The 13,628-nt window shown below is 44.0% G+C and overlaps 1 protein-coding gene across 3 annotated transcripts in view; it reads left to right on the forward strand.

Annotated features, from left to right (window-relative positions):
• LOC118209594 (mediator of RNA polymerase II transcription subunit 13-like) overlaps positions 1-13,628 on the forward strand; it is an 85,825-nt gene that overhangs the window by 12,988 nt on the left and 59,209 nt on the right. The gene's annotated exons all lie outside the window — the stretch shown is intronic.

Raw genomic sequence — 13,628 nt, forward strand, 5'->3', positions numbered from 1 at the left:
AGATGCACCTGAGGGCAGAGCCACCTTCATATTCTTCATTTACTTACGGAGTTGCTATTGGTGTGATATGGATGTTTAACCTCTTAGCGCACAGCCCCTAGTGGTGGGCACGCCCGCGTGCATAAATTACTAAACTCAAACATTCGGTGCTACTGCAACCAAAGTGTGAGATGAAAACAGAAACGCGTTGTTTCCGTTTCATTAGTAGACGATACATGACAACTATGCCGAAAACGGAGTTTCGCAGCCCCACCATTGCCGCTCCCGTCGTTCATTTAACACACACCCCCTCCCTGCAGTCTCATCTAAAAAACACCCCCCACCCTTGACATAATGAACAATATTGTCTATCTTGGCATTCATAAAAATATTCTTTCACCACTAAAAAATCGTATTCCGTCACAGCAACAAGATAAACCCCACAATAGCCCTAAGATATGCCTATACAGCACTGAAAACGCTGCTCACTGAATAACGAAATAAACGAGAAAAAGTTTTTAAAAATGATACCATGTCATTCTACAGTCAATATCTGGGACTAAATATTGAATAAATATAAAACCTTACTGTTGGTTTTACGTGTATAGATGTCCCTTTTGAGACTGCGTGGTCATATATTGTCTTGGACAATCCGTTTGGGAAATATAGGCGCATCTGTGACGCCTGGGTATCTTCCAAAATAGCTGTGCGTAACACCACACCTGTTGTTTACGGCGTCGTCGCCCTTTTTAGTACAGTCTGACTAGATTTACAATTCATTTATTCGGTAGGCGAGAGTATAAGCTTTCTAACGATATATAACATGTCTAATTCTGCTTTCGGAATAGCGTTTTATAGGTCAGCGTAACAGAAAATATTCTTAGCATAGCATTCACTTACGCAATCACACTGTTAGCAGACAAATACGATGCACCTAACGAAACATGTTCAAGGATATTTCGTAATTTCTTGGAAAATACTATTATTATTGAGGACTTCTGAACATAGCTAAGCCATATGTTTGCTGATAGACCTAGCTGACATCGTTTTCTGGAGCAAAACAGAAGCGAATAGAACAATATAATTGATACTGTCTCTCTGTCTCTATCTACTGAACATAGAGGAGATTTCACCATTGCTATGTAAGTATTATCGTTCAAAATATTTCGGTTATATACGTTCTTTTTGAAATTGAGTATTTTTAAATAGGTTAGTGGTGTTATATAATGTAAATATTTCACACTGTAATGTAAGCGTTAGACGGAAGTGTAATAGTTTTTGTGAAGCGTCCAACAGTGATGACGTCAGAGCTGGAACATTGCCAAAACGTGGTGGACGGGTGAAAATTGTTTTCATGTTGTCTCATCCCCATACAATAAAACATACGAGAGTACAGAGTATAGAAATACACACGAGTTAATTATTACACATTTAGGTACTGTACCGCATTGTGTGACAATGTTTTTGCATTATTTTTTTAATCTGATAGCAATGTTTCATCTTAAACCCTCATAAGGGGCTCATTTATATGCTTTATAATGGACAAAAAACATTTTATTCAATTTTGGAGAGATTTTGGATATGTTTCTGGACACCTAGCTATTTTAGACCACTGTACTGACTGAAAGCTTGTAATTCCCATTTGAAAATTATGCAACAGTGATTTTCTTGAGTCAAAACAGTTGATTTGTAGTGAAATACATGGATATGTTATGATTTACAGCAATGCATAATTTAGACATTTTGGATAGATTTGGAGATGCTGGGTACACTGCTTAGTTTTTGCTTCATACATCTATAGTAGTTCTACATATCCACCCTTAGATTTTATGAACTTGTGGTCAAGAAGTTTTTGACCTAGCACATGTATAGTTTAACCTCCTGCATATATTCAATCTCGCAGTATTTCATTGCGAACTTAAAAAGTGCAAATTTATTTTGGATTTTTTGTCAAAACAATTGCATTTGTGGCACTTTATTTCTTCCAAAATTATGAATATAAACTAATCTGTGTTAGTATTGTAAATTGTACAAATGTCTTGCTTCATTTAAGCCATTTTTCAAGTCTCTGTGGTGTTCACGTCTGGAGTTATAAAGCTTTAAATAGGGTACCCCCTAAATGGGCAAGGATTGGCAAAATTTGGCTTGTGCCTTAAGAGGTTAAGCCAGCATGAGTGCAACTAGCTGTTGCTTGTAAGAAAATTAAAATGGGCTCATTCAGCCTTTTTTTTGGTGTCAAAGAATTAAATGACTGCCCAAATCAACTTGGAAGGGGTAGTTTAAGATAATTTGGATCTCTAATGCTTTATGTTCTTATAAATGTCTTATTGGAATTTGTCTGGGTGGTGGAATTGAACAGGGAGGGTTAGATATTTCATTTGTGAAGAATTGTTGATTTTCTGAAGTTCCAAAATAAATGGTCAGGGGCTAGATTAATTAGATTGCTATTTTAAAAATGTTGAATTGCTGATTGGTTTTAAAAGCCAGATGCTAAGGTGTGTTTGACCTCCGTCAATGTGCTGTTTTTACAACAGATGTCCCAGAGTTTGATGGGGGTTTTGTGTTTATGTTTTTAGATGTTACTGGGCTGAATCTGGTCTGGGGTGCGTTCTGTGGAAAACTCTGGTATAGGTATAAGCCACTTGTGGGACAGCACTCTACTCACACTTAGTAAAATCTGAGTGACCTCACATTCTGATGATGTGGTAGAATGAGTGTGTTGTGCTTCATAGTAGAGCTTGAAGCACCACAGGAAGCCTTGCATAATAAAAGTACAAACGAAGTTTTCTGTCTGAACTGTAATGGAGCAGACACGTTGATGTGTAAGCTAGTGAATGGTGTGCGAGCAGTGTGACAGCAGGAGGTTGGCTTTCGGCCTGATTCCTGTTTGTGTGGCTTCTAATTCTAAATTTGTGTTCAGATGACGGAGAGGCCGTGCTGTACCAGCCCTTACCTGTACCAGTCCTTTACCTGTACCAGCCTTTACCTGTACCAGCCTTTACCTGTACCAGCCCTTTACCTGTACCAGCCTTTACCTGTACCAGCCTTTACCTGTACCAGCCCTTTACCTGTACCAGCCTTTACCTGTACCAGCCTTTACCTGTACCAGCCCTTTTCCTGTTCCTCTCCTTGCCTGTTCCTCCCCTTGCTTGTACCAGCCCTTACCTGTACCAGCCCTTTACCTGTAGATATTGCAGTACAGAAATACCCGCAGGTCCTTAACCTCTTAAGGCACAAGCCAAATTTTGCCAATCCTTGCCCATTTAGGGGGTACCCTATTTAAAGCTTTATAACTCCAGACGTGAACACCACAGAGACTTGAAAAATGGCTTAAATGAAGCAAGACATTTGTACAATTTACAATACTAACACAGATTAGTTTATATTCATAATTTTGGAAGAAATAAAGTGCCACAAATGCAATTGTTTTGACAAAAAATCCAAAATAAATTTGCACTTTTTAAGTTCGCAATGAAATACTGCGAGATTGAATATATGCAGGAGGTTAAACTATACATGTGCTAGGTCAAAAACTTCTTGACCACAAGTTCATAAAATCTAAGGGTGGATATGTAGAACTACTATAGATGTATGAAGCAAAAACTAAGCAGTGTACCCAGCATCTCCAAATCTATCCAAAATGTCTAAATTATGCATTGCTGTAAATCATAACATATCCATGTATTTCACTACAAATCAACTGTTTTGACTCAAGAAAATCACTGTTGCATAATTTTCAAATGGGAATTACAAGCTTTCAGTCAGTACAGTGGTCTAAAATAGCTAGGTGTCCAGAAACATATCCAAAATCTCTCCAAAATTGAATAAAATGTTTTTTGTCCATTATAAAGCATATAAATGAGCCCCTTATGAGGGTTTAAGATGAAACATTGCTATCAGATTTAAAAAATAATGCAAAAACATTGCGGTACAGTACCTAAATGTGTAATAATTAACTCGTGTGTATTTCTATACTCTGTACTCTCGTATGTTTTATTGTATGGGGATGAGACAACATGAAAACAATTTTCACCCGTCCACCACGTTTTGGCAATGTTCCAGCTCTGACGTCATCACTGTTGCATGCTTCACAAAAACTATTACACTTCCGTCTAACGCTTACATTACAGTGTGAAATATTTACATTATATAACACCACTAACCTATTTAAAAATACTCAATTTCAAAAAGAACGTATATAACCGAAATATTTTGAACGATAATACTTACATAGCAATGGTGAAATCTCCTCTATGTTCAGTAGATAGAGACAGAGAGACAGTATCAATTATATTGTTCTATTCGCTTCTGTTTTGCTCCAGAAAACGATGTCAGCTAGGTCTATCAGCAAACATATGGCTTAGCTATGTTCAGAAGTCCTCAATAATAATAGTATTTTCCAAGAAATTACGAAATATCCTTGAACATGTTTCGTTAGGTGCATCGTAACAGAGTGTGATTGCGTAAGTGAATGCTATGCTAAGAATATTTTCTGTTACGCTGACCTATAAAACGCTATACCGAAAGCAGAATTAGACATGTTATACATCGTTAGAAAGCTTATACTCTCGCCTACCGAATAAATGAATTGTAAATCTAGTCAGACTGTACTAAAAAGGGCGACGACGCCGTAAACAACAGGTGTGGTGTTACGCACAGCTATTTTGGAAGATACCCAGGCGTCACAGATGCGCCTATATTTCCCAAACGGATTGTCCAAGACAATATATGACCACGCAGTCTCAAAAGGGACATCTCTACACGTAAAACCAACAGTAAGGTTTTATATTTATTCAATATTTAGTCCCAGATATTGACTGTAGAATGACATGGTATCATTTTTAAAAACTTTTTCTCGTTTATTTCGTTATTCAGTGAGCAGCGTTTTCACTGCTGTATAGGCATATCTTAGGGCTATTGTCGGGTTTATCTTGTTGCTGTGACGGAATACGATTTTTTAGTGGTGAAATAATATTTTTATGAATGCCAAGATAGACAATATTGTCCATTATGTCAAGGGTGGGGGGTGTTTTTTAGATGAGACTACAGGGAGGGGGTGTGTGTTAAATGAACGACGGGAGCGACAATGGTGGGGCTGCGAAACTCCGTTTTCGGCATAGTTGTCATGTATCGTCTACTAATGAAACGGAAACAACGCGTTTCTGTTTTCATCTCACACTTTGGTTGCAGTAGCACCGAATGTTTGAGTTTAGTAATTTAGGCACGCGGGCGTGCCCACCACTAGGGGCAATGCGCTAAGAGGTTAACTGCAGCCAGCCGATGATTTAGTGTAGTGCCTGTTGGTAAAAGTGCTGTCCATTCAGCAGCTTAAGGGTGCTGTTCTTATATGAAGTTCACTCCCTATAGGGCCTTATGTGTGCCTGTACATAAGTGTAGTTCCTGTCAGTACATAAGTGTAGTTCCTGTCAGTACGTATGTGTAGTTCCTGTCAGTACGTAAGTGTAGTTCCTGTCAGTACATAAGTGTGGTGCCCGTCAGTACATAAGTGTAGTTCCTGTTAGTACATAAGTGTAGCTCCTGTCAGTACATAAGTGTGCTGCCTGTCAGTACATAAGTGTGCTGCCTGTCAGTATATGTGTGCTGCCTGTCAGTATGTAAGTGTAGTTCCTGTCAGTACATAAGTGTAGTTCCTGTCAGTATATAAGTGTGCTGCCTGTCAGTACATAAGTGTAGTTCCTGTCAGTATGTAAGTGTAGTTCCTGTCAGTACATAAGTGTTCTGCCTGTCAGTACATAAGTGTAGTTCCTGTCAGTACATAAGTGTGCTGCCTGTCAGTACATAAGTGTAGTTCCTGTCAGTACGTATGTGTAGTTCCTGTCAGTACGTAAGTGTAGTTCCTGTCAGTACATAAGTGTGGTGCCCGTCAGTACATAAGTGTAGTTCCTGTTAGTACATAAGTGTAGCTCCTGTCAGTACAAAAGTGTAGTTCCTGTCAGTACATAAGTGTGCTGCCTGTCAGTACATAAGTGTGCTGCCTGTCAGTATGTGTGCTGCCTGTCAGTATGTAAGTGTAGTTCCTGTCAGTACATAAGTGTAGTTCCTGTCAGTATATAAGTGTGCTGCCTGTCAGTACATAAGTGTAGTTCCTGTCAGTATGTAAGTGTAGTTCCTGTCAGTACATAAGTGTGCTGCCTGTCAGTACATAAGTGTAGTTCCTGTCAGTACATAAGTGTGCTGCCTGTCAGTACATAAGTGTAGTTCCTGTCAGTACATAAGTGTAGTTCCTGTCAGTACGTATGTGTAGTTCCTGTCAGTACGTAAGTGTAGTTCCTGTCAGTACATAAGTGTGGTGCCCGTCAGTACATAAGTGTAGTTCCTGTTAGTACATAAGTGTAGCTCCTGTCAGTACAAAAGTGTAGTTCCTGTCAGTACATAAGTGTGCTGCCTGTCAGTACATAAGTGTGCTGCCTGTCAGTATATGTGTGCTGCCTGTCAGTATGTAAGTGTAGTTCCTGTCAGTACATAAGTGTAGTTCCTGTCAGTATATAAGTGTGCTGCCTGTCAGTACATAAGTGTAGTTCCTGTCAGTATGTAAGTGTAGTTCCTGTCAGTACATAAGTGTGCTGCCTGTCAGTACATAAGTGTAGTTCCTGTCAGTACATAAGTGTGCTGCCTGTCAGTACATAAGTGTAGTTCCTGTCAGTACATAAGTGTAGTTCCTGTTAGTACATAAGTGTAGTTCCCCCCATGTCTGTAGGGTCTGATGTTGCCACGGCCTCTTATTTAACCAGTTTGCTTTGTCATCATTTTGTAACGTTTCTGCATTGTTCTGCAGTGAAATAATGCGGCACTTGTGTGAAAATAAATCCATTTGGTGTTGCGGGAGGATCTTTGATGTGAGGGAATGCCGTAGGCCTGTTTGCTGAGTGCAGTCCTTTGACTGGCCCGCTGTTTGAGTACTCCTCTCTGTGATCAGTGATCTGCAGCAGGTAAATCTAACCATGGCTCTCTCATTGCTCTGTCTGCCAAATATCTACATGGGGGAGTTCATAAGGTCTTTACTGCCATCAGTAGATAGATACACTGATGTTTGTGTTAGTGCATATGGGATGTTGGGCCTAATGGGTAAGAAAATGAGAAATCCCAGAGAAAACTGGCCTCTGTATTAATTAGTTTTTTGTGCTATGCGTTTCGTGCGGCTGTCACCAAGTGATCAGTCTGCCTGCTGTGAATGGAACACTGGTGCTGTCGCTATGGCGACAGACTGTCCTCTCTCAGCTCTGTTTGTGTTCCACTGCAGAGTCGTTGCCGTGTCCTCAGGAGAGGAACTGGGGGGGCCTCTGGACACCTCCACCCTTCATTCATCATGCTTTACACACCTTGCATCATCTCACACCAGTTGCGCAGTCTCAGTGTGATTCTGGGCCCTAGCTGCTTCAGTTTAGCTTTTCTGAACGGCTCAACAGGCCTTTGAAAGATGCGCACGTCCATTAGAGTATTGTGTGTGTTTTGATTTAAATGAGTTAATGCCATTTTGAAGGACACCATTTAACTGGGTTTAGAGGAAGGGGAGTGTTGTGGTAGGGGTGATTGGGCCTTGTGGTTTAGAGGAAGGGGAGTGTTGCGGTAGGGGTGACTGGGCCTTGTGGTTTAGAGGAAGGGGAGTGTTGCGGTAGGGGTGACTGGGCCTTGTGGTTTAGAGGAAGGGGAGTGTTGCGGTAGGGGTGATTGGGCCTTGTGGTTTAGAGGAAGGGGAGTGTTGTGGTAGGGGTTACTGGGCCTTGTGGTTTAGGGGAAGGGGAGTGTTGCTGTAGGGGTGACTGGGCCTTGTGGTTTAGAGGAAGGGGAGTGTTGCCGTAGGGGTGACTGGGCCTTGTGGTTTGGAGGAAGGGGAGTGTTGCTGTAGGGGTGATTGGGCCTTGTGGTTTAGAGGAAGGGGAGTGTTGTGGTAGGGGTGACTGGGCCTTGTGGTTTGGAGGAAGGGGAGTGTTGCAGTAGGGGTGACTGGGCCTTGTGGTTTAGAGGAAGGGGAGTGTTGCCGTAGGGGTGACTGGGCCTTGTGGTTTGGAGGAAGGGGAGTGTTGCGGTAGGGGTGATTGGGCCTTATGGTTTAGAGGAAGGGGAGTGTTGCCGTAGGGGTGACTGGGCCTTGTGGTTGAAGCCGCTGTTCCACCACATGGCACCGGCTCAACTGGACTCGACTCTACTCACTTTTGGTACCAGATACTTTGTTTTCCACTGCAGATAGTACCCCCGTCAATGTAGCTGGTCGTCATTAGCGACACCGCATGAAACGCGTCGCTCTGACCAATCAGTGGTCTGCAGTGTTTTCACGTCACCTTTTGGTATGTAGCCCTCCTGGATCAGGCCCCCTGGAGAAGAGCTGAGTGGTAGGCATTGGATTATGCAGGACTGAGATAATGGGACTTGTGTCCTGCAGTGTGCTGTAGCAAATGCACAGCCGCCCACTTGCTTTCAGTGTGAGGGACATGGCTCCCTTCTCTTTCTTAATCAGTCTTATGCTTATAAACTCAAACATATCAGGCTCTTCAGAAATCCATTTTCTCTACCATGCATGTGCATGATGTAAACATTACATATGGGTGTATGTTATACTTAATAGCATTTGTCTGTGCCAGTATTCAATCTGGTGGGTGGTGGGTGGGGTCGCCCGAACCCCTCCCCCAGCGATGATCAGCTGGACTCTTCCGGAAGCTCATCTCCATGGCACCGGGCAGTGCGCGCTGTCCAGTGAACAGTTCTGCGGTGCTGTTCCTGTCGGCTGTGGATCTGCGTCAGCTCGTCTGGCCTGCTGAGGAGAATCCCGCCCTGGAGCATTAGAGCAGATGAGCGTTGCTCCACACAGGGGACTGCAGGGACACAGAGGGGCTCTGCTAGCTCAGTGTGGAGCAGGAGCACTGGAGCATTGACCGTATCTCTGTGTTGCCAGATTTCAGGAGGCAGAACATCCCAAAGCTAGTGGAAGAGCAATTCCAATCCGGGCAGAATACCGGAGAGCTGTATTTACAAGTTGGCTAGTGCCACTAAGCAAGAGTACCCCTGAGTGTGGGGAAAACGGGGTTGCGTGTTGCACTTAAAAACAGATTCCCAGGTTGTAAAACAAGCCCGACAAACCACAGTTCAGATTTTTTCGGGTGAAAAAAACGAGCCCAAAGTTGCATATTCTTAGCAGGCTTGGGCTGCCTCATCTGCAGGCTGAACAATAGAACTGTAGGCCAAGCCTGTGTGTTCTTTCATTGTCGCTGCTTTCACATGAAACTTCTATTTTCTGGTCGTATTCTAGGCATTTTACGGGGAACCATCTCATTTTCACGGCAATTACTACATTGAGTACAAGCTGTGACCTGTGGCACCAAGCCGCATAATTGCATTGCCCTGTATTTACAAGCCCCTTAGTGTTGAACGGACTTCAGCAGTGTAGAAAATGTCTTGTAGCAGTTACTATAGGAATGAGATGCGATGATCTCACTCAGATGATTTAATTGCGTGGCCTTCTCTTTTTGAAAATGCACTTAATGAAGATTGACAGCCTGGGATTGTCTGTCAGTCATCTGTCATCCAGGCCTCTTTAGGGTGATAGGAATTTGACCCAGTGAGATCTACGCCGGCCTTGGTTCAGGTATAGTGTAGCTCTGCTTTAAAACCACAGCTCTCTTCTGACATGCTCTAGGGACTGATTCAAACTCAGTGAAAGGTGCACAGATCTCTGTCTGGTTAGGGTCACAATAGTCTCGCATAGCCAGACCTCCACACTTCGTTTCAGCGCTGTGCCAGCGCTGGAGAAAGGTCTGGCTCAACCCATTATCATTCCGCTATAGAGGAAACAAACGCTCTGGCTTGTTTGTATTTCTTTAAACCAATCACAATCGTCTTGGGCGGCGCTAAGCCCAGGATGCAGCGACGGTGCCCTTGCAAAATATTGTCGGGGGGATGATACTGAATCAAAAGATTAGGTCTGCAACTTAGTGTTACGCAGCTACAAAGTTGTACCCAGGATTTTTAACAAGATGGTGCTCGGGCAAGGTAACTGGATGAAATGCAGATGGTCGGTAGAAGGTAGACGGTCAGTAAAAAGCAGACGGTCAGTAGAAGGCAGACGGTCAGTAAAAGGCAGATGTCAGTAGAAGGCAGACCGTAAAAGGCAGACGGTCAGTAAAAGGCAGACGGTGAGTAAAAAGCAGACGGTCCGTAAAAGGCAGACTGTCAGTAGAAGGCAGACGGTCAGTAAAAGGCAGACGGTCAGTAAAAAGCAGATGGTCAGTAAAAGGCAGACGGTCAGTAAAAAGCAGACGGTCCGTAAAAGGCAGACTGTCAGTAAAAGGCAGACTGTCAGTAGGAAGCAGACTGTCAGTAAAAGGCAGACGGTCAGTAAAAAGCAGACAGTCAGTAAAAGGCAGACGGTCAGTAAAAGGCAGACGGGGAGTAAGGCAGACAGACAGGCACAGCAGTGTTGGCCCTGGTGAGAAAATCAATCTGGGTTGTGTAAAGACCACTGGCTCTCCTTCTCCCTCCTGTCTGGTAGCAGCTGGCCCTCTTTAGATACAGCAGAACCAGAGACGTCCCGTGGCGGAAAGGGGTCTCTCTTTGCCCCTGCCAGGGCGTGCCACAGCAGTACGGAAATCTTGAGATTATGAAAGGAGCGAAATCCATGCTGATTCCAGCTGCTTTGGCTGTGCACTTAATTGAGTGTTTAATTTTAAAAAGACTGCAGTTTCCCCTGTCTGTTCTTTGTCACACTGTCGTTTAGGTCCCATTGCTCAAGGTGTATTAGAGCTTCTCAGGTGATGTCATGAAGCGACAGTCTTGCCACTCCACAGGCTAATTAGGAGCTTCTAATAGGAAGGGGCAGGAGGCTGGGGGCTGGCTGACGTAATTCAGAAAGGGTTGAGCTGCATCACCTCGGTACTGTCTGAGGGACAGGATACTCGGCGCTCTCCTCTGCTCGCCCAAAAGGAGTGCTGATGTTCCTAGCTGGGGGGTTTGGTGGCTTATTTGGCGTGCTCTGCCCGTGGTTTGGCTGAGCGACTGGGGGAAATGTGAGCTCCAGCGAGAGTGTGGCTCCAGTCTGTGCACCGCTGATTAGTTCACTTTGGGATTACTGTTGCTGTTTGAAAAACGGGTACCATCCCTAAAGAATATTTCAAGAATGTTTCCCTCCCCCACACTAAAACGATGAATCATTTTCAGGCGTGATGGATACCACCCCCCCCCCCCCCACCACACACACACACACACACACTTCCTCTTGAATAGAGTATTTTGGAGTGAATCCTGTCTGTGGTATGGGGCCTGCTCGGTTCATCCTGAGGAAATGAAGAAGTGTTGATTCTTTGTATGATAAGCTGTCCTGAGTTCTTCACACTCCGTAGAATAGCGCAGTGTCACCTGATAAACGGGCCTTTCGTTTGACGTGTCCTCGAGCGGAGGGGTTCCCGGGGGCCCTGGTCTGCTTTGTGCGGGTGCGGGTGCGGGTGCGTGAGCGTGAGCGAGGGTGGGTGTGAGAGCGTGTTCTGCCTGTGTGCTCCGTGCACGTGTGTTAGAGACGTGCATGAAAGCACGCACGAGGGTGTTTGTGGAGCTGTGAATGTGCCGGCACTGTGACATCAGCATAACTGTGGCCCAGCTGACGGGGAGGAGCCAGTCAGAGGAGGGCAGGGAAGCCCTGTTCCTCTGGCTAATTTAAGCAGCCGGCTTAAGGAAGAGGTGGGCTGGGGGCATCATACGCGCCGTTAGGGTTAGGGTTAGGGTTAATTACACATTAAAATGGCTGCGCTGTTCTCTGCTCGGATGGCACGGTGGGCTGGAGTCACCTTGTTAGGGACGCAGATGAGCAGGTAAAGTGAATCCTGCAGGCACTGCAGCCTTTTCTGATAAGCAAGGATGGCTCCACACTCCTGCACTTTCTCTGTCCTGGGCTTAGTACCAGCCTTCGCCAGTAACTGCGTCCGGCATTTTCCGCTTTAAATAGTAATGTAAAATAATAACAGGAATAATAGGCAATGATTGTTGAGAATAAATAGATATTTATTCATTTATTAATAATTATTTTTTTTAAAAATTTCATTTAATTATTTTTTTAGTAAATTGAATTTAACATTTTTTAAATGAATTGCATTCATCTGATTTTATAATAATAATAATTAAAAAAATTTTTATCAGTCTGTTTTCTCAGCCCAATTTGGAAAGCCCATTTGCAAATATGGGCCCATTTCACTGCTGTGACTGGGTTTTGTTTGTTTGTTTTTGATTTTTTTTTATTGTGTGAAGAAGTGCTGTGAGGTGTGTGCATGACCCCGCCTGTAGGTGGCAGTGCTGTTCTGCGTGTGGGCGGCAGCTCGCAGCCTGTCTGCTTTAGCCTTTACTAGCGCCCTGCTTGTTCCAGCATGTGTAACTCTGGCTGTGTAGCACAATAACACCGCAGGTCTGCACCCACAATCCATCCCTCCCTCCTTTTTGAGTGGCGCACTGTGTGCAGTGAGTGGGCGGGGTTGGGAAAGAGGTGGGAGGGGTTAAAGGGTGTTCCAAGAACCAGGAGAGAATGGTCACATTTGTTTGAATTTTATTGTCAAATTACCACCTGGTACTGAGCTACACACACCCCTGGCTGTGTAAGAGAGTTTTCAGTACTGAGGTACTCACACCCCTGATTGTGGAAGAGCATTGTCAGTACTGAGGTGCTCACACCCCTGACTGGTGGAAGAACATTGTCAGTACTGAGGTACTCACACCCCTGACTGTGGAAGAGCATTGTCAGTACTGAGGTACTCGCACCCCTGACTGGAAGAGCGTTGTCAGTACTGAGGTACTCACACCCCTTACTGTGGAAGAGCGTTGTCAGTACTGAGGTATTCACACCCCTGACTGGAAGAACGTTGTCAGTACTGAGGTACTCACACCCTGGCTGGTGGAAGTACATTGTCAGTACTGAGGTACTCACACCCCTGACTGGTGGTAGAGCAGTGTCAGTACTGGAGTACTCACACCCCTGGATGGTGGAAGAGCATTGTCAGTACTGAGGTACTCACACCCCTGGTTGGTGGAAGAGAGTTGTCAGTACTGGAGTACTCACACCCCTGGCTGGTGGAAGAGCATTGTCAGTACTGAGGTACTCATACCCCTGGCTGGTGGAAGAACATTGTCAGTGTTGGGGTACTCACACCCCTGACTGTGGAAGAGCATTGTCAGTACTGAGGTACTCACACCCCTGACTGGTGGAAGAGCATTGTCAGTGTTGGGGTACTCACACCCCTGACTGGTGGAAGAGTGTTGTCAGTACTGAGGTACAGGGACAATGATGGACTAAACAGGAGTATGTTTGATTCTCTGGGCCTCTCAGTGACTCTGCTGGGCTCCTCTTCTGAAGCCTGACCTTACTTGTGTCTGTGTGTGTTTTTTAATTTTGGTCTTCCCATGTCTCCAACATTTGTTATTCTTTTAAGATAGTTTTAGATTAGATGTGAATATTTGGTGCGATTTAATACATTTCTTCATTTTAATCTGGTTGCGAGCTGTCCATTTTGATAAAGGTTGATCAAACAGGTTGCTCTGCCTATCAGTGGTTTAATTGATAATTTATATCTTTGATAATAATTAGATTAAGTCAACTAGATCTATTTTACATTTTATGTGGGGTTTGCATGTGAAATGATAGAGAATGCATTTCAGAA

The sequence above is a fragment of the Anguilla anguilla genome, chromosome 12, assembly GCF_013347855.1.
Source record: "Anguilla anguilla isolate fAngAng1 chromosome 12, fAngAng1.pri, whole genome shotgun sequence".
In the NCBI taxonomy this organism is placed as follows: domain Eukaryota; kingdom Metazoa; phylum Chordata; class Actinopteri; order Anguilliformes; family Anguillidae; genus Anguilla; species Anguilla anguilla.